This window comes from Cervus elaphus, chromosome 25 (genome assembly GCF_910594005.1).
Source record: "Cervus elaphus chromosome 25, mCerEla1.1, whole genome shotgun sequence".
NCBI classification, from domain to species: domain Eukaryota; kingdom Metazoa; phylum Chordata; class Mammalia; order Artiodactyla; family Cervidae; genus Cervus; species Cervus elaphus.
The window spans coordinates 45,292,608-45,315,494 of record NC_057839.1 but is presented as its reverse complement, the minus strand read 5'-3'; the positions used below and the strand labels follow the sequence as shown (position 1 = coordinate 45,315,494).

The following is a 22,887-nucleotide window of genomic DNA, read 5'->3' as shown; positions in this document are numbered from 1 at the left end:
TTTTTGTCACAGATGGAGAAATTTTATGAAAATACTTATGCTGTGGCCTATTACGTAAACATTATGAATTGCTATTCTGCTAACATGCCAGTGAATTAGATCATCTAATTTTATAATGTTAAATAAACCTTGCAATCCTGAAATAAATCCAATTTTATTTCCAGATTCATGATTCTACCACAAATGTCTAATTTAATATTTTTACATTCATAATCATGAGTGAAATTGCCATAATTTTTTTCATTTGATAATGTCTTCATGGGTCTTTAGGTCAAGGCTGTACTTCTCATAAGATAAAGGCTCTAAAATAGTTTGAGTAAGCCTGAAACTTATGAAATTGGCAGAATTCACGGAAAACAAAACCTAGGCCTGTTACTTTATTAAAAGATAAGAGAGTCAAACATGACTTAGCAACTAGAAAACAACTGTAATATTGATTCAACTGAATATATTATTACAATTTTAGTAAGTTCTTCTTTAGGGTCATTTTTAGAAATTATTGAGAAATAAATTCAAGTTTTCCTAGTTATATACATTTTAATTAATATATCTTTATTTTATATTTACATTTGCAGAACACCATTTTATTTCATTTTCTTCTGACATTCCTTATTTTTTCTTTAATCCTCTTTAAATATTTGTCTATACTGGTAACTGAATGATGACATTATTTTGGCACTTTTGATATGCTCTATTACATTTTTTTCTATTTCAATAAACTATGTTTTGTGTATTTTATATGCTAAATTTAATATACCTTGTATATATGTATATATATATATATATGTTATACACATATCTGTTCTTTTTCAGATCCTTTTCTCTTATAGGTTATTAAAAATATTGAGTATAGTTTGTTGAGTACAGTGGGCACTTGTTGGTTATCTGTTTTATATATAGTAGTGTGGATACATTAATCCCAAACTCTTAATTTATCATTCTTCCTTTCCCCCTTGGTGACTATAATTTTGTTTTCTCTGTATGGGGGTCTATTTTTATTTTGTGTATAAGCTCATTTGTATCAAATTCTTTTTAGATTCCACATATAAGTGATATCATATATTTGTCTTTCTCTGTCTTGCTTACTTCGTTTAGCATGATAATTTCTAGGTCCATCCACGTTTCTGCAAAAGGCATTATTTAGTTCTGTTTAATAGCTGAGTAATATTTTACTGTGAATATATACCACATCTTCTTTATCCATTCAGCTGCCAATGAACATTTAGGTTGCTTTATGTCTTGGTTATTGTAAATAGTGCTACTATGAACATCAGGGTGAATGTATCTTCTTGAATTATGATTTTCTCTAGGTATATACCCAGGAGTAGGATTGCTGGATAATATGGTAGCTTTATCTTTACTTTGCTTAGGGAAACTCCATATTGTTTTCCATAATGGCTGCACCAATTTAAATTTCCACCAACAATGTAGGAGGGTTCCCTTTTCTCCACTCCCTCTCTAGAATTTATTATTTGTAGACTCTTTGATGATGGCCATTCTGACCAGTGTGAAGTGATATCTCATTGTAATGCTGATTTGCACATCTCTCATAATTAGTGATGTTGAGAATCTTTTCATGTGCCTTTTGACCATCTGTCTCTCTTCATTGGAGAAATGTCTATTTAGGTCCTTTGCTCATTTTTTGATTGGACTGTTTATGCCATGAGCTCATTTATTGTGAGACCTGTTAAAGGAAAAATTTGAGGCCAGCGTTGAAGGTAGTTACTCTGGAGAGAAATTGCTCCCATTTCTACATCTCACATGGAAGCAATGTCACCTCCAACAAATTGTTCACCTGAGATTGCCTGATATCCAGACAGTGTGAATTTGGTATGCAAACCTGCTGTGATGTTGACTTGCGATTATGAAATCTAAAGAAAAAAAAACAAAAAACAAACATTCCCCTCCTGAAAGCTAAGGTTTATATATAAGGCTGTTCTCCTTGAAGTCATGAACTGTGTATACTCTAGAAATAAGGTTGGGCAATTATAGTTAACTGTTTCAGTAAGGATTAAGCCTTATGTATCCAAGTTTAATGGAGCAAAGGGTCTCTTATGAGTGTTCACACAATTCAGTAGACTATGGGCTTTATCCACAGTGGACTGAAAGTTAATAAGTTTTATCAAATGTTTTCAAGGCAAAAGAGTTTTAATGCTCTGGTAAACTCTCTGCATCCCTCTTACAATGAGGTTTCAGCTTTCGAATATTCTACACCTCTTTTCCAACTGATTAAGTTAAACATATTTTAGCCACCATTCTCGTTGTTTTTAGTATAAAGATGGGTACTTAATCTGCTTAGTTGCTATGAACAAAAGTCTGTAGGTATTTTTAAAAGTAATACACACACATGTGCACACACACACATATACACGCATCCTGAGGGGAAGTTGTTTGACCACAAAATTATCAGAACATTTCATGATAGTAACGTTAGTCAAGATAATGAACGTTATAAATATATAGTTACATATGAAATATTTTATTTACCAAAGATTTGACATTATTTCAGTCAGAATATTTATCTTTACTTTTACACACACACACAAAGCATATAGATGCTTGACCAAGATTCATACCAAGATGCTTGGTATGAATTGACCAAGAAACACCAATATCTTGAATTTGGCTTTCCACTTTCCCTAATGCTACAGCTTGATGATTATACGGTCTCTATTCTGAGGCATACACAACTCTTTAAAAATGTTTTGCACCTGATAAAAGAAATGAAAGTGAAAGTCGCTCAGTCGTCACTATACAGTCCATGGAATTCTCTAGGCCAGAATAATGGAGTGGGTAGCCATTTCCCTTCACCAGGGGATCTTTCCAACACAGGGTTGAACCCAGGCTTCCCGCATTGCAGCCAGATTCTTTACTAGCTGAGCCACAAGGGAAGTCCCATAAATGAAATGACCAGCCTCCAAAAGTCAAATACTGAAGTTAGCCCCTTGCTTCTGATGAATGGGTGAAACTACTTTCCACTTAAAATAAGATAAATCCCACCCAAAGGAGCTAAAATTTAAGAACAAAAAGATCTCCCATTGTAAAATATACAGAGGTAGAATTACTCCAGAGTTGGTTATTTTTATCTTCACACTTTGATTTCATGATCATGTCTTTATAATTTTTCAAGTGAGTTCTCCTTATGTTTCTAAAAGATGACTTTTTCATTTTCAGATGTCACATTCAAATAGGACAATGTTTGCTGTAGGTAGAAATGCATTTTTTATGATAATGAGGAAAAAATTTCCTAGAATTTACCACAGGACTTGCTCTTTGCTGTCACTGCCAAATTGATGCTGCTGTACATACCATTGATTACCATATTACCAGGATGAGCTTAACCTAATTAGGACTTACACCTGAGCATCAAATAAGGCATTGCACTGAGGAGAGCATTTTAAAAATCACGTCGTTAATAAGTATAGGGGAGAGAAGGGATTATTAGTATATCCAACTTTAGAAATTCCCTGTGAAGACTGTCTTCTGTAAGCCGTTACAATATTGATAATTGCAAAAGTTCAAAAATAGCTGTGGTGGAAACCTGTATCTAGTATCGTCTGTGGGCCTATCATTGTCATTGGTGGTTGCCAGAAGCCAATGGGGGGATTTCACATATTGGGTAACTGAGGAGCCTGGTGGGCTACAGACCATGGAGTCGCAAAGAGTCGGGCACGACTGAGCACAGTACAGAAGCAGCAGCAGAATATGTGTGTGTGTGTATATAGTGAAACGTAAGTTTTAGAAAGACTAAGCAACATTCCCAGAGACATAAAACTAATACATGGAAATCTGAGCCTGTGAATCCTTAGAAACAGTGTCTCTATCTGCAGGTACAGCTTCCTATATATGTTTAAGCACAAACATGTAAATACAGAAATGAGTAGTAACATACATGTTTATTTTAATGTATTTCAATGTAGCACTTATTCATTGCATATCATATTTTTTAATGGCTGGAACCATCTACCTTGCATCTGTACATGCAAAAACACCAAATGTCAATGTATGACGTTTTTAGTCAAAACAAGAGTGAGGTTTACACTAGCTGTGCCTAAACTCTGGAGGTTTTGTCCTATACCATGATTCTAATGTTGACGCTGACTACAGGCTTTGAAATCGTTCCTATGATGATGTGCTATCCTTCACTCAATCTTCTGAAGGGAAGTTTTACTAGACTAGAAAAATTATGAATGATTAAATATTGCTATACTCATTTGTCCAACCTCATTTTTTCCTTGCAGTAAATATATATGATGAAAGATCTTCAAAAGGAATGCCTAGAGGAGAGGAAAGGAGATGTATTACTGATTCTTAGCAATTTAATTACAAATGTGTTTCTGGAAGAGGGTCTTGTCTTCTTTTTGTCTTCATCAGTGGTTAGAATTTCTTTCAGTTTACAAAAATAATGCTATTTTGTTTAAAAGAAAAAAAAAACACACCTGATTCTTTTTGCTTCATCTTAAAATAAGTTAAAGGACTTCTTGGATTTCATTTTTCTTTTGCTGTCTAAGCATTACCACCCTTCTCCCTCCTTACTGGCAGCACTCTGAAGAGGACAGCAGCTTGTATGTTCACCTAATAAAATTAGTGATAAGTTATATATTAAGGGGGAAGAAATGAAAAGATTTCTTAATTTACCACAGACTAGCACAAAATAAACATAAGATGTTTTCTTCTGAGTCTCAGCCTTGCTTTTCCAACTACTAAACTCCTTTCTAGTTTACTCTGGTCTCAATAGCATTTAAAAGGAAAACTCCTGTTGGTTTCTTAGGTGTGATTTATAACAAACATTAAGTTTAAAATTAGTTTTTTTGTTGGAATTTCTCTGAGTCAAGTACCCTTAGGAAATTACCACCCTCACTTGAACCGGCATGTTCTGTAGCAGATGAGTTATGGCTCAAAGGACAACATTCATTAAGAAAAAGTTAAGAAGGACTGGGGAAATCAAAGAGGTGGCAAGAACAAAATTCTGATTTAATTTGTTCAGCCAGTTTCTGAAAGGACTGAGTTCTCCCGTCTCTACCACAAAATGCAATTTACTTTACAAAAAAATAAAGAGCATCATCCTTTCACAATCACATGCATACTTCATTCCCCTTAGGAGAAAGTGAACAGGCTGCCCTAGAGAACTTAATTCAGGAGCTTTCACATTCTTTTCAGTGGTAGATTTTAGAAGCTAGTTCAATATAAAAATAAGGTATGAATAAAGCTAAAGAATGACATAAATGCTATTATCAGGAGGAACTGCCCCTATATCATTAAACCTAAGACATTAATTTTTACAGCAGCAGATTGATTAGGCTTTATCTTGTTGAGAAACAGGTAAGTGAACATTAATTAAAGGAGCATTTAACCATAATCATTCCTCTTTAAAAGACTTTACAAAAAACTAATTCTAATGAATACTTACACAAAATTTATACAAAATTTCATCATAGGATAATGAGTGGAATAAGATCAAAACCATACGGTTTAAACTAGGGTGGGCAAGATCCACTGGAAAAGAGTTTGTGCAAGCTCCGGGAGTTGGTGATGCTCAGGGAAGCCTGGCATGCTGCAGTCCATGGGGTGTCAAAGAGTCGGACATGACTGAGTGACTGAACTGAACTGAACTGAACTGAGGGTGGATAAGATCCCCTGGAGGAGGAAATGGCAACCTACTTTAGTAATCTTGCCTGAAAAATCTCATAGACAGAGGAGCCTGGCGGGCAACAGTCCATAGGTCGCAAAGAGTCATATAGGACCACGCAACTATGCACACACACACAGAAATTTACTTTCTTGCAGTTCTCGAATACTACAAGTTCAAGTTTCTGGCAGATTTGGTTTCTGGTGAGAACTCTCTTTCTGACTTATGGACAGGGATGGAGTAGGGTGAGGCTGGGAGGATAAACTTTCTGGTCTCTTCTGTCTTATCTACCTATGTTCATAGTAATATTATTCACAATACCCAAAAGGTGGGAACAACCCACATGCCCATCAGTAGATGAATGGATAGACAAACCAGAATGGAATATTATTCAGCCTCAAAAAAGGGAGGAAATTCTGACACATGTTACAACATGGATGCATCATAAAGATATTTATGCTAAAAAAAGATAGTGCTGAGTGAAATAAGCCACAGAAGTACAAATACTGTGCAATTCTACTTGTATGAATTACCTCGAGTAGTCAAATTTATAGAAACAAAAAGTAGAATTGGGGGAAAATAGAATGTGGAGCAGTTTGATGGGTACAGTGTTTCAATTTGGGAATATAAAAATTTCTGGAAAAAAAAATGAGTAGTGATGATAACTGCATAGCAAAGTAAATGTACCAATGTCACTTAAATGTACACTTAAAAATGGTTAAAATGGTAAATCTTATGTATATTTTACCATATTAAAAATTATTTGAAAAGTGTGTTGCTAAGTGAATTCAAACAATACAAAAATACACGAAGCAAGTATATCTCACTATTTATATGTAAATCTTTAATTCATTTGCCTTTATTTTGGTGTTAGGAATGAAGTGGGATATACATTAGTTATTGCTGTTGTTTAGTCGCTCAGTCATGTCTGACTCTTTAGCAACCCCTTGGATTGGGATTATCCAGGCAAGAATACTGGAGTGGGCTGTCATTTCCTTTCTTCAAGGCATCTTCCTGACCCAGGGATTGAACCTGCATCTCCTGTATTGTGCACAGAGTCTTTACCACTCAGCCACCTGGGAAGTCCAGGAATAAAGTGGATCCAGCCGTAAAAAAATAAAAAATAAAAACTATATGGGAGGTATTACTACTAAACTATATGGAGAGATATTACTGCTGATCCAGTAGATACAGGCCTTATGGGTTTCTTTTTTTTTTTTCTTATCCATGTAGTTGTTGTACTTGTGGATATGTACACATACAGTCACACCTAGGTGTCTTAGAATTAGTGATATGTGATAGGTTTGAAGAATTGAGACTGACTGGTCCAGGGCTAGAATTTGTGTAACATGGTGAATAACCATTTGTTGGTTGACTGTAAGCATGTTTTCAATACTTAAGATAACTATTAAACAGTTAAATCTAAAGAAATAGACAATCACTTTTCCTTCATAAATACCTCAGTCTAACTAGGAAAGAGGATCATAAAACTGTAAAGAATTGCTCTTCCTCTAATCACACAAAGATCTCTCTCCTTCAAAGGTCTACTGAGATATTTTTAGTTTTTGCACCTCATTGCACACCTATATCTCACCTCACCTACAACTTCTTGAGAAGAAAACTTGACTAAAAATAAATCCTGAACCACAGGAAGGTAGGACTTGAGACAATACTTAGGAAAGAAATTATTTCCTTTGAGTCTCAGTGTTTAATAAAGAGAAAAAGAGAGAGAGCCCCACTCCCCAAGCCTGCCGGCTTCATCGTGTCTAATTTGCGTCATCAGAGTTAAAATCAATTTTCTTTTCAGACATAATGGATACAGGGGGCAAAGTTTACAAGACCACTTTACATTGCTTGAGTAGTGGGATAAGGTTGAGGGTGAGAGAAATAGGAGGATCCTACTCTCAAAAATATGAAGCTAGAATCCGAAGCCAGAATTACCTTCATTTTGATATCAGAAGTGCAAGGCAGAAATTTAAGTTCAAGAACTGCTAATTTAAAAACACTCTAATCTTTGCCACTGCCCATATCTAAATTGTTTAGACTGTTCTGTTTCCCTCTGGTGATTTGCTTTAAGATCCATTATAAGAAAACTGTTTATCAAAGAAATATACATGCAGTACAATCTCACCCACATTAAAACATAAAAACACCGAACACATAGAAACAGAGAGTAGAATGGTGGCTTCCCAGGACTGAGGGGTTGGAAGAATAGGGAGATATAGGTCAAAGAGTGGGCTTCCCAGGTGGCTCAGTGGGTTAAGAATCGGCCTGCAATGCAGGAGACACAGGTAGATGCGACTTCATGCTCGGGAAGATCCCCTGGGGGAGGGTCAGCAATAAGAGGAAATTCAGTTTAATCTGTAGAGAGAAGCTAGGTCCCGAAGTGAATATGCCAGTGATGGAGGCTTCTGAGATGTGAGAAAATCAGCCTGCAATAAGTGTCCTTAATTAGGGGATGAAAGGAAAATGCAGGGCAATGATTTAAACTTGAGAAGGGGCGTTGTACCTCAGCATTTATAAGAGAGCCTTGAGGAAGGTAAAGTTAAAAGGTAAAGTGAAAAAAGTTTGGAGTGTACATATGATACCAAAGCATCAGAATGAACTTATTCTACACAAGCTTTCACCTATATACATTTGAGTTTTAGGAAAGAGAAATAGGTTCTATGCTGTCAAAATCTGTCAAACACTAGAAATAAAATTTTATTTTGAAGTATCATAAAACCTAAGAATTTTTTAAATCCTAAAGTTTAGGAACAGCCTTTGCTGTATTTCCGCCCAGTGCCTGACCCCCTAGATTCCAACTTTAGCCCTTTTCTCGTCTTCCTCCTCAGAACAGCTGAAGAAATCCTTCAAGATTTTCAGTGGTTTAAATTACTTTAATCATTACTTACAGGCTGATAAAATGCAACTTTGGTGCCAGTTTTCCCCTTTCTGTACAATTTCCCTTGGCAGTTCCAATCATCTCAAATCCATTGGAGGCTCAGGTGGTAAATAATCTGCCTGCAATCCAAGAGGCCTGGTTTTGAACTCCTTCACTAGTTTCCAGAACACTCCCGGGACCTGACGTCCCTCCGTCCTTTCATTTTAGTCCTTCTCAGTCATCTCCCAGCTATATATTATGAAGGTTGTGCTTAGTCGCTCAGTCATGTCTGACTCTTTGTGACTCAATGGACTGTAGCCCCTCTGTCCATGGGGATTCTCCAGGCAAGAATACTGGAGTGGGTTGCCATGTCCTCTTCCAGAGAATCTTCTGAACACAGGGATGGAATCCAGGTCTCCTGCATAGAAGGTGGATTCTTTACCACCTGAGTCATTAGGGAAAACTATGAGGGTAGATGAGAGAAAAAGTAAAAATTATTTCACTCCAGAAGAATTTCTGGAGTATTCTTTTACCTCTAAGCACTCCTGTTTGGTGTGCATTGACTTTTCTCTTTGCACTTATTTTCTTGGTGATCTTATCCAACCCTAGTAACTTTCAGTTTTGATCTCTCACCAGACTTCTATAGGAATTTCAGACTAAGACATGTGAGAGCCTATTAGCTTTTTTTTCTTTTAATGTTTCTAATTAGCCCATCAAATTTGGCATTTCCAAAACTGATATTCTGAACTCCTTGACTCCAAACCTGTTCCAATTGCTGTTTTCCTCACCTCAGCTGATGGCAGCTCTCCTCCTGCTAGACTAAAATATCTCTGAGGAGGCATTTTTAAAGTTCTCTTTCTTTCTCCCTGGTGGCTCAAATGGTAAAGAATCTGCCTGCACTGTGGGAGACACGGGTTCAATCCCTGGTTCTGGAAGATCCTCTGGAGAAGGGAATGGACACCCACTCCAGTATTATTGCTTGGAGAATTCCATGGCTAGAGGAGCCGGGCAGACTACAGTCCATGGAGTCACAAAGAGTTGGATATGACTGAATGGCTAACACCAACTACAGCTAAACCAGTTTTCTTAGACACTCACCAGTTACCACTTTCAGTCACTGTACAATACCACCTGCAACACATACCTATATAAACACAACCAGAGGTCATCTCCCAATTATATATTATGAGGGTAAGTGTACCCTCATAATATAAATGTATGCTCATAATGTACTTTTATTTATTATCTCTCCAGCAATTAACACTATATTGAGCTTATAACAGAAGTCCATTATATGGTGAAGTATTAAATGTATAAAAGAGGAGAAATTGAGTAAGGTAGTCAATGACTACCAATGACTACCAATGACATCCAGTGACTAAGTAGTGATGGGAATAAAGTGAAGTCTAGATCTAGGGAAATAACTTACATGAGAAAGGCTCTGAAGGAGTTTAGGCAGACAGAACACAAGCATGTACAAAAGGACAACCATGGGAAGGCAGAATGAGAAAGCGTCATCTGTAGGCCAAGGAGAGAGACCCGGAGAAGACCCTTCCTGTACAGCCCTCAGCGGAAACCAACCAACTTTGATCTTGGACTTCTAACCTCCAGAATTATGAGAAAATGAATTTCTGTTGTTTAAGCCATACAGTCTGTGGTGTTATGTTAGATTAGCCCTAGCAGACTATTGCAGGTTTTAGCAGGTGATGTCATTATATGCCAATATCAGTATGTGGCAGTTAGTATGTCTAGAGGAGAAAATTACCTCTTTAAATTTTTTTTTTCTATAAATTTTTTAAAAAAACTGGGTCTTCTACTTGAAGAGTAGACTAGAGTTCAGTTGTAAGCTTGTATATATAATCTGAAAGAGGAAAAGCTATTTGATGAGAAGTTTCTGTTTTCCATCAAGATTTAAATGCAATTATAATAAAACCATGTTTGCTTGCAGTAGAGTTAGATGTTTAAACAAGTCGATAAATTTTTGGAAACACAGGAAGGAAAGATGTTTTGTTTACTTTTATTTCCACATTAATTTTAGTACTGACAGAGTGACAAAGCGATGGCCTCAGAGACCACTAAAACCATTTCATTCACAAAATGGGTGTTTTATGAGTAAGCACTCTGCAGACTGCTCCTCTGTCAGGAGGACTGCTCAGGGCTCAGCAGATGGTCACTGGAGTTTGAATGCATCTGTTCACTCTCTCTCCTCTTGTCAGTACAGAATCCACTAAAGATAAAGTCTTTCATATAATAATGTTATCTGCCCACAAAGACCATGTTATATCTGGCAAGGACCTGGAAATTGGATAATTTTGATAAATGTGATCAAAATAGAATCAAGGTGTGAAAATGTTTTGATGGCATAATAGAGGCTATATCCTACAAGACAGAGTAGTAAATGCAATGTCATGAATTGACTGATGTTTGAGCTCATGAACTGACTGATGTTTAACTCACAAGTTAAAACACAACTGCAGTAATGAAATGAGTTTCAATTTCAAAAAGTTACAAAGTAACCCAAACCCTGAAAAAACTTAATTTTCTAATATATGTTTTTTTTTTTCATATGAAAAACCATCACACATGAAAATATTAAGAACCTGCTTGGCTCATACAAAGTAGTTAGCTCTGAGGGTTGGCAACAGTAGAAATAGTATTTCTGCCTTTCAGAGCTACAAACACTTTAAAACAAAAGAGATACCAAAAAGTAAGAATAATGTAAGGGAAGCACTTATAAATTATACCTGAGTGGTCCACCCAGTCAGGTGTAAAGATGGTCAGCTAAAATGTCACATGGAGAAGAAAACAGGTGAACTCTGAGGGATTGGTTGTGACAGAGATGTAGGAAATAGGCATCATTCATAGTGAAAGCATTATTAAAAGAAGGATGCAGTCAGCATTCCAGGGGTGAATTCAGTTATACTGGCTAGAGTAGTCTAGTGGCTTTCAATCCTTTTTAAGACACTGACTACAATATATTTTACTACATTTCATCTTGTTTTAGTTTCAAATTTACAGATAAGTTGCTTCATGCTTTTTTCACACTCATCAGTTGTTGACAGTTATCCTTTTTTATTTAACATTCTTTACCTCTTGCTCTCTCAGAGTATGTGGCCCTCCCCTGACCTGCCTCTATGATTCTCTGGTGCTTTAATGCCTGGAACTATAGGATAGCCCAGACATGCATATCACTTTCTCTGGCTCATTCCTATTATTAGCTACACTCCTTCTTCCTTTTTTATTGGCAACAGTTCTTAGAAAATACAACTGGACACTGTGTATATTCATAGCTTCTACGCCCTGCCAGTGAACAGAACTTGAACATATGCATATTCCTGTATCTACTGCAAAGAGCTGACTCATTGGAAAAGACCCTGATGCTGGGAAAGATTGAGGGCAGGAGGAGAAGGGGTTGACAGAGGACGAGACGGTTGAATGGCATCACTGACTCAATGGACATGAGTTTGAGCAAGCTTTGGGAGATGATGAAGGACAGGGAAGCCTGGCGTGCTGGAGTCCATGAGGTCTCAAAGAGTCAGACATGATGCAGCAACTGAACAACAACACAGCTAATGAACTCTTATTGATGTCTCTAATTTTATCCAACACTTTAGGAACCTTCTAGATATATTTTTCTTTTTAACATTTTTAACTCCATTCCAAACCAGTGAGAAATCTGGCCCTCATTACACATTTGCTTTAACTCAGCGAACAGAATACAGTTTCAAAATGGGTAACATACTACTAAACAACAAACAAAAAGGAAACCTACAAACTAGAGTTCAGTATTTGTTTACTTTCTTTTTATTTTTTGGTAGTAAAATTTAATTAAAGTGTAATGAACAAAGCTTAAATGTATAACTTATTGAGTTTTAATAAATGCATATACTAAGAATATTTCCATCACCTCAGAAAGTTAACATTTGGCTATTTTTCATCAATACTTTCACCCTCTAAAGAGATAAACAATGTTATAATTTTTTTCCATCATGGATTGGTTTTCCTTGTTTTAGAATACATTACAAACAGAATCATACAGCATTTGGAATCATACAGCATTTCAAGAAATCATAATTTCTTGAATTGGACTCGTTTGTCAACATTTTTGTGAGATGCATCTATTTTTATATGTATTAGTAGCTTATTATTACTGATGAGCAGTATTTTTGTTATATGAATTTACCACAGAATATTTATGTATTTTCCTATGGACAGCAGAGCCACTTCACATTTTTGACTCTTCTATAAAGCAGCTCTAGATATTCTTGTGTCAGACTATTTGTAGACATGGAATTTCACTGATCTTGGTAGGTAGAATTTCAGGACCTTTATATATACCTTTCTAATAGGCAACCAAATTTGGTGTGTGTTTTTTTTTTGTAATAGAAGGTGGATTATTTACATTCTTATCAGCATGTATGAGAGAACTAGTTGTTAGGTATCCTGACCAACATTTGTTGTTAACAGACTTAAATTTTAGCCTTTCTAGTGTGTGTGTATATATATATATATATATATATATATATATATATATTTGGCTTTAAAGTTTTCCTTATGAATAACATTGAACTTTTCTCTCATCTTTATTTCACACTTTACATCTTTCTTTGTGAATTATCCAAGGTTTTTGCCCATTTCTTAGATTGCCCATTTATTGTTGAGTTTTAAGAGTATTTACATATTTTTATTCAGGATTCTTGTGTCAGTTAAAAATTTTGCTTTCACTTATTCTTTTGGCAGTTCACTGTCCTTCTTTAATCTATAAATTAGGCTTTTCACCAAATTCTAAGAATTACTGGTGTTAATTTCCAACTGTGCTTCTGTCCTTCTTTCAGTCCTCTCATTCTGCATTTGAATAACATACATGTTAGACTGTTTTTTATATTATCACAAAGGTCATGGAATCTGTTATTTCTCTCTTTCATTTTTTACTTCTGTGCTTGATTTTCAGATTAGGTCACATCTTTTGATGTTTTTTCAAGCTCAGGGATTATTTATTCTTGCAGCCCCTAACTGTATTGTCATAATCTAGTGAATCATGTTTGAGCTTTTCACTTCTACTATGCTCCTTTTTAAAACAGGTTTCATATTAAATGTTTTTTAGTTGCTCTAAAAACAAAAAGAACTTCAACTAGGAAAGAAAAAGAAAAGGAAGAAAGTCCCTCCCAGGGCCTGGGTGGTATTCTAGGAGGCTTCAGTTCCTAGGCTGGGGCTGGAAACCAGGTCTCTTCACTCAGGTGGGAGGGGATGGCTAAATTTTGTCCACCTGCTTCAGGCCAGTGTTGCCTAGGCTGGAGGCAGAAGCTAAAGAGCTTGCAACTGCCAGCTGGTAACACCTGCCTTTGATGGGATCAGTGGATTGCTGTTGAAAAAACCTCTAGTCCAGAATCCAGTCAGACTCTGGAAACTTCTAGGTGGTACTTACTATTTTAACACCTCAAGTAGGAAGCAGAGGACTAAAAACAATAATAAGTCCCAGAGGAGGACCCTTGAAGATGATGCAGAGGAGAGAAGGTTCAAGGCTAGGAAGGGCCAGCCGTACTGGGAGCATCTACTCACCTTGCTCATCTCTCTTCTCAGGAGCCTACTGCATCCGCTCAGTACCAGCAGGGCTACCATTTCCCAGACCAACTTTGCCCACGAGATGCTGGCCAAGAACAAAGTGAGGTGGGTTCAGACAGTGCCCCGCGGAGATATGGTTAAAGTCTATCTGCAACACGGAGCCGGGGCGTTCGGGTGGCCTTGTCTGGCCTTGATGTACCGAATGCAGGTTACAAATACTGACACATTTGAGAGAAGCTTCCAGCGGCTGCAGGTGATCTGAATATCGAAGGCAAGGTCAGGATTCCAGTTTCCTTGGGGGCTTCTTTGGAAATGCCCCTCCATCTTGGGGATGATGGGAAGAGGAGTCAGCCCTTGCCCGCAGGCCGTGGTGGGAAGACCCTGCAGGCCAAGGTAGTAGCTCCCGAGTCACTGGTGCTCTTCCTGCAAGGAGCCGCCTGGAGTCCATGGAGCGAGGTCTCCACCCAGCGCCCCACAACGCATACACCGCGGGGATCCACGCCCGGAGCAAGAAGCACTCCACCCGCGCGTCCTGCTTCTCCAGCTCCGAGGGGGGCAAATGCTCAACTACCTCCTGGTGGAGATGGACGGACTGGACACCACCGACCAGTCGTCCTGGCGTCCACCCACGAGCTAACATGTCGGAGTCCCTCCTGCTGAAGCCGGAGCCTGGGCACTGAGGCGCGGCCCCACAGGTCTGGGAGGAGCCGCCCGCCACGCTGCGTGGGATGCGCGGGCAGGTCCAGTTCCCCGCGGCCCGCGTGGAGCGCATCACTGCCTCCAACGCGCTGAGAGCGAGCTTCTCTCCAGGCAAAGGCGGACGGTGGCTGTGTTTCTGAGTCAAGCGGTGCTTCTGTCTGCAGGTGGCTGGAACACAAGGAGCCAGTGAGGACGGTCTCCATCACACCAGAGACAAACGCTCATAGACTAGACTGCTCAGATGCTTCCCAAGAATCTAGCACCTCTTACCATGATCCGCTTTTGGAGATGCGCATGGCTCCAGGGTGGCCGCTACCCTCTGAACACCATCTCTCTCAATAAAGTAACTTTCAGGGATGGACGACCCCCATCTACTACTGCAGAATTTGCGGCGCGTTGGCGGGGGCGGGGTGGGGGGGGGGGTCCTGATTTGCTGGGGTTTCCTTGTTCCGCAGCAGGTCAGTTTTACCACCTAAAAGCCTCCAGGACTCACTGCTCTCCAGAGAACACAGGTGATAAATGTGAGGAACAATGGGGCTTTTCTTTTCCTAGCTGTGGTCTGAGGGTGTCATTCCAGCAAGCCCTCATCCTAATCTGTTCTGGGTCCCAGGATTGGAGAAGGGGCTGAAATAGTTTCTTGGTACTTAGGACTTGATCCTGTCGTTGGGCTTAGTATAAAAACATCATTTTATAATCTTAAATTTAGATGTAGGTGTATTGTGTTAAAATAAGAAAACACAACCATATACAAGCGACCTTAGACAGTTGGAAATGCACACACCGCATTCACTCATGAGCAAGGCAAGTAGAAGGGAAGACTCGGTCTTTCAACGAGTAAGGGGAAACAGAACTGTCTTCAGGGAAATTAAGGAAAATGTAGGCTTGGAAACAACTATTAGTTATGTGAATCCCTGATATTTTTTGACAGTTGAGAGGGAGGAATTTGGAAGAAAGAATAGAGTTGGCATGGAAAGGCAGTGATTGGGAGACACTAATCCTTAGATATTAGTCATTTTAAAGGAGGGCCGTAGTTGAGAGGTAAAATAATAGCATCAGTGTTCAGTGGTCATCTCTGTGTTGGTTGATGAATTTAAAAGTTACCTGCTTGATGAAATTAAAGTTATAAAGGAGAATGAGAACTGAAGCAGACAGGGCTTGGACTGGTCTGTAACTGAAAACTTAAGTAGAGAAATTAGTTTTTGGCAGTGGTGCAGATGCTTTCTGGCCTGAGGCTAGAAGGTAGGAAGAAGGAGCTATGTAGTAGAGAATGAGGACAGACGTCACTTTAGATAACTTTGATTTCTCAATAAATATGTGGGATTAATATCAGTGAATATGAAACTGAGAAAAATGGAAAAGTTTTGGAACAGATTTGGGGAAGTACAGCCAAAAATGAATGGATGATGATGTGAAAGTCACTCAGTCGTGTCTGACTCTTTGCAACCCCATGGACTAAACAGTCCATGAGAGTCTCCAGGACAGAATACTGGAGTGGGTAGCCATTCCCTTCTCCCAACCCAGGTATCGAACCTAGGTCTCCCGCATTGTAGGCGAATTCTTTACCAACTGAGCCACAAGGGAAGCCCAAAAGATGAATGGAAGTATTGTAAAAATATTTGGGGGCTGAATAGATCTTAGTATCATTTCCATAGTAAGAATTCAAAATGTTGATATAGTATATGATTATCATGAGATAAGAATTCTGCATAAATAAAAAGAAAACTAGCCTAGATAATGAATAATCCATAATTAAAGAAAGCTATCTTAGAGGAAAACAGATTTTTATCCTTCCTCTCCCTCTTGAATTCAAATGGATGATTTTTAAAACATGCTTACATAAAATCTTATCAATATCACAACTTATTATCCTAAGTGCTTTTAAAGATCATTTCATTTGAGCATAGATCCTGAAGAATATGTTTTCCTTACTTTTCCTATAATTTTCTTTATCCTTTCTTTATTGATTATTAGCTTATTATTAATGTCCAAATGGGCTTTCCTAGTGGCTCAGACAGTGAAGAATCTGCCTGCGGGGAGGGAGACTTGGGTTCAATTCCTGGGTCAGGAAGATCCCCTGGAAAAGGTAATGGCTACCCATTCCAGTATTCTTGTCTGAAGAATCCCATGGACAGAGGATCCTAGTGGGCTACACTTCATGGGGTTACAAAGAGTTGGACACGACTGAGCAACTGTTCACTTTCACATATAATATATGAAATAAACAAAGTTTAAAGAAATCACCATTCAGGTAAAGCATTCTTTTAAAGTCTAACATTCATGAGTAGAGAATAGTGATATATAATATTATGCATTCTAGTAATGATGGACAATGTATATAAGTAAAAAACTCTGTACCAACAATCTGTACAATTAAAATATTGCATAAATTCAATTCTGCAGAATTTCTTCAAATAAAAATGTTATAAGCATTCTGTTGTGACAGGAACATCATCCTTTGTATCAGACCACAGAGATCTTCCAGAATGATGCCAACTTAAGTGTATACAAGTTCTTTTGTAGTCCTTTGGATGTGTAAAGCTGGTTCTATGCAAAATGTTTCTTTTCTACATAAGAGGACATGACTTTTTATGTGTGGTAATAGGACATATGGATGAACACTGTACAACCATAAATGGTTGTAATATACCATCCATTTCTTGAGAAAAGTCCCAGGAATTGAATTTTTAAGGATGACTTTAATGGAAATCTTCAGAAGAAGAAGAAAAAAAAAAAAAACTCAGCTTATGTTATAGTCAATATTATTTATATTAGTAGTTAGAATTATTAGCTGAGAACTTCAAATTAGTTCAATTGAACAACTAGGTAAGTTACATATTTATCCTGATATTATAAAGCAAAAAATGAAAATTATATTTCTCTAGTTATTAATATTTTATTACCTTTCCTATTGGATTTCCTTGATTTTTCTGTCAGATCTCTATTTCAAAAAAAAAAATTCTTCTATAATGTATATTAATGTCTTCTTTTTCCTGAGTTTCCTTTTATGTTTCTTTTTTCTTTTTTTCTTTTTTCTTTTTTTTTTTTTTTGTTTTTTTTTGGTTTTTTTTTTGTTTCTTTTTTCTTTTCCCTTCCTCCTACCTTTCTTTTTTGTCTCCTTTCTTTTTCTCTTTCTTTAGAGGACCATGTTTTTCCCCTTTACATATATTATCTTTGCATTTTTTCCTCACCTACAAACATTGTTTCTGTTGTTCATTTAGCATATTGACATTGTCACTGTAATTTCCTATTACATGCTTATCTCAAATGTTAGGTGCTCCTTGGCAATTTATATTTAACACTGAGGCACGAAGAATCAGCTTAGAACATCCTTCACTACACACTGGCCCCACTGCCCCATTACTGACTAATTGGGTCAGCACTAAACAATAAAGAGAATTTTCTGGTCATACTTGCTTTCTAGAAAATAATAACATCATCATTTGTTTCTCTCATAAGTTTGATTGTTATCTTTCTAAATATTGAACTAGAGAATGGGTGCTGGGGATCAAACTACTCAGATCAAATCCTCTTAGCTTCTTGCTTTTCTTTTTAATGGATAAGCAATAAAGATAATAAAAAGGTGAACTTACCTATTACATCTAGTCTATTACCTATTATATCTAGTCTACTATGTCTAGTCAAAGTTATGGTTTTTCCAGTAGTCACTTATGGATGTGAGAGTTGGATCATAAAAAAAGCTGAGCACTGAAGAAATGATGCTTTTGAACTGTGGTGTTGGAGACCACTCGAGTCCCTTGGACTGTAAGTAGATCCAACCAATCCATCCTAAAGGAAATCAGTCCTGAATATTTATTGGAAGGACTGATGTTGAAGCTGAAACTCCAGTACTTTGGCCACCTGGTGTAAAGAACTGACTCACTGGAAAAGACCCTGGTGCTGGGAAAGATTGAAGGCAGGAGAAGAAGGGGTTGGCAGAGGATGAAATGGTTGGATGGCATCATGAACTCAATGGACACGAGTTTGAGCAAGCTCCAGGAGTTGGTGATGGACAGGGAAGCCTGGTGTGCTATAGTCCATGGGGTTGCAAAGAGTTGGACACGACTGAGCGACTGAACTGAACTGAACCTATTGCATATTATTTTTTTATTATTGGTCAAAAAATGTTTTTCAAGTTTTCCCTACTGTATAAACCTTTAGGTAGTAGCAAATCAGTTAGTTCAGCATAAATTGTCACATGGAATGAAATATACAATGCAAATTCAGGGCTAAAAAGTTAGAGAAATAAAATGAATAAACATAAATAAAGGGAGATGAGATATTTTAGTACAACCATAAGAGGTCTAATTTTTTTTTCCTCTTTGCAAATTTGTATTTTGGGTAATAGAGTTAAGCTGCCTCACTTGTTTCTTTTGATATGCATTCCTTTATATTAAACTGAAGGACTTTGAGACTCAAAAATGGATTTCTCCAAAAAGATTCCTCCAATTTACATCATGCACTCATGGTTCAGTTCAGGATCAATGCCTTCATTAGTGGAGAGGCTCTATCATTTTCTGGAAGTAACAGTTCCTGGAATGGTAAAATATTTCACATTTGATATTGGTGGTAAACTAGAATTTATGACCTATCCTAGTTGGCTCTGAGAGCCCCATTTTCCCTCTCCAGCCTGCCCATTGTCCTGATCAGAAAGAATACATTTTCACTGTTTAGCCAAGTTACATCTGAGATGGTTGCCAGGGTTTGGGAAGCACTTATGTAGCCTTCTTCATTTTCACACACAAAGAATGAGCGGGTAACATTTACTATGAATAAATCAATAAGACTGATGTACTAGAAATGCAGTTTGAAAAGGGCAGCAGCCTTCTAAAAGCTTTGGAAGCTAACTTTTAACTTTAGAAAGAGAGGTGAAAGTTGAAACTCACATAGAGGACTTATAACCATTATCTTCTTTTATGTGTATAAGAGAACTATAACTCACTGGGGCTTACAGCTACAGTAAGAACTTTTCCAGGAGATGAAGAAACATGATAATTGTTCATTCATGCTGCAAGACACTTTGTTCAGTTTGCTTTTTAAAAAGCTGAGACAAGTGCTCCGGCCTGGTGCACTGGGAAGACCCAGAGGAATCGGGTGGAGAGGGAGGTGGGAGGGGGGATCGGGATTGGGAATACATGTAAATCCATGGCTGATTCATATCATTGTATGACAAACCCACTGGAAAAAAAATAAATAAAAAAAAATAATAATAATCATAACAACAACAAAAAAAAATAAAAAGCTGTTTATTTTACACAATGTCCATGTATTGGTCTGGAATTAGAATAAACCTTAATATATGGCAATGTTTATAACAGAGCTATTAGAGCAGAAAACAATCTTTATATTTTGAAATGTGATTCTGTATGGAATAGACTTTCTTTCATAAAATTAGAAAATAATAGAATTCCCATCCAATAACATATTATTTTCTGATTAAATAATAATCACAAGGTACATTTGTTTAAGAATACTTATAAAGCAATAATTTGTGATAGTGACACTTTTTGGTTTACAACCCTTAATGAGGTACTGAAATTCTGACTTCAAAAACATTTTGGAGAATGCAATGTTTGTAGCTGTAAATAATAGTAAGAAATTGCAAGATACAAAATAACACCTGTGAAACATCTTAAATTCTTTCGTAGGCAAATGATCTATTTCCAGAAGCAATGAAATAGTGGGGCTGCAGGTAATAGAGCTAATCCATTTTTATTTTAAGGTTATGTTTAGAAGATAAAGGAGTGTAGAGATACTCGTTCCTAAGGCTTACCACAGCTCCTAGAAAAGTTTATTCTTCTACACCAAACTTGGCAAGAATTCCTCAAAAACTAGGCAAATAGTATTTTATTTCAGGCTGCTTTATTCCTTAAGCAGATAAGAGGTATATTTTAAAGTTTCTCTGTTTCTTTAGTAGGTTGATTTTAACCATAAGTTAATTCCAAAGGCTTGAAAATGTCTCTTTTATTTTCTGGTTTATTCCATAAAAATGGGTAATAGGAACAGAGTTATTAGACAAAACGGGGTTTAAAAATTAAGATGCTTGGTGTTTTGTCACTTTTAAAAATACTGTTGTAAAAGTGGCTGGTGTGCTGTATCTAAAGCATTATTTTAGATTCTGAAGAGATGAAACAAGTGGGAGTTTGTGGAGAGAGTGATAGATGATGAATGTATGGCCTCTGTCCTGTAAGAATAATACTGTGTAATGGAAGAATCAGACAATCACAGACATCAGATGAGAGTAATTTAAATAGAGGACCACAGAGGATGGGTTGAGAGGAGAGAAAGCTAGGTTTTATGTTGCCATTTTGTTTCTCCTATACCTCAAGAACACATAGAGTTAACTGATATGATAAGATCAAGTGAGGAAAGACTAAAGTTTGCCTTATGTCAACAGTTCTTTGGAAGAAGACTGACTAGGGGGAAAGATTCACATTATACTTATATCAGGGAAATTTTCATGACATTTCTAATTTGGAATCTCTGTTCTAGCAGCAAAGTTCCTTTTCTCTGCAATGTAATTTATCACTTCCATCTTTCATCATTTGAAGACCTGCTAACTTTTTTTTTTCTGAATTCCCCTAAACAATTCATTTTTTCTCTTTAAACTTCCACGCTTGGCTTAACAAACAGAAACCTGGTGATTAGTAGAACAACACACACTTTCTAATGCATATTTCCCGAGGACCTTATGACCTTCAAGAACATATTCCAAGGATCTTATTAATATATTTATTCCAGCAAATAAGGACCTCCCTAGAATACATATTCACTGCTTTAATTTGAAGATCTTCTCAGTGTGGATATACAGATGTGAAAAATCTCTGTCATTCAAATTTCTACGTGGAAACAGAGATTTTACTACTTAGAAACTAGTTTAATAAAAGCACATTTTTTCCCAAAATGTAAATTTTTTTCATATAATTGCTGATAACCCAGTCTTAGAAATGAAACTATTGTATTGTTATAGTAGAAGCCTTGGAGAAGGAAATGGCAACCCACTCCAGTACTCTTGCCTGGAAAATCCCATGGACGGAGAAGCCTGGTGGGCTACAGTCCATGGGGTCGCGAAGAGTCGGACACGACTGAGCAACTTCACTTTCACTTTCACTTTTAAATTTCATGCATTGGAGAAGGAAATGGCACCCCACTCCAGTGTTCTTGCCTGGAGAATCCCAGGGACGGGGGAGCCTGGTGGGCTGCCGTCTATGGGGTCGCACAGAGTCGGACACGACTGAGGCGACTTAGCAGCAGCAGAAACCTTTCTCTCCATACCCCTCTCTTCTCTGTCAAGTTTTCTTTCTGTCTCTCTAAAAGCTAAAATTATTGTAGTTGTTAAAGAAGGTTAGTGAGAAACCAGATTCAAAACAGTGGTCCCACTAATAAGTCTTCAGAGAAAAGATGAGAAATTGAAGGAAGAAACAACGGAGAAGTTGGAAGAGTGAAGAATGAGTAGCACCCATTGAAAATCCAGAGAACTTTGTAACTTGACTAAACAGGGCACGGGCATTGAGAAGAGAGTGTTCCTGGTTTGGTTAGTTGGGACAACAGTTGAGGTGGTTTCTGTCCATTGCAGTACAGATTACCCAGACGAGAATCATTTTGGAAAGACAGAAAATCATTTGAAAATCAGAAGAAAAAAAAAAATGTCTCTGAGGTATTGGGATAATCCACAGGCCGTTGTTAAGCAAAGAGTTCAGTATATTAGGTCTCAGGTTAGAAGACCAGACTTAAGGCTATATATTGACATTTGAATTTCCCTGAGTTTGGCAATAAATGAAAGAAACAAATGGATATGATCCCATGAAATGGACAGGTAAATACAAGGAAAAGATCTTCATGGAGATCTGGGAAACAAAATTTAAAAACTGTGTAAAAGGAAGCGAGTGTAACATGAATTATCACAATAATAGGGAATCGGGAATGTTCTTTTCAAGAAGTTCATCAGAAAATCTTTTCAAGAGGTGGGTTATATCTAGTAGAAGGAGATACTGCTGAGAAATTAAGGAAAATCAAGACTAAAAGATTGTCTTTGCAGTTAGGGAAATCCTAGAGATTTAGTGAGACTAGTTTCAATAGAATCTTGATAAGATAAAGCCAGATTGTAATGAGTTGTACTTATGGATAATGAGCAAAT

The 22,887-nt window shown here is 37.2% G+C and overlaps 1 pseudogene; it reads right to left on the bottom strand.

Annotated features, from left to right (window-relative positions):
* LOC122683654 overlaps positions 1-14,111 on the bottom strand; it is an 89,456-nt pseudogene extending 75,345 nt beyond the window's left edge.
* Between the last annotated feature and the right edge of the window lie 8,776 nt (positions 14,112-22,887).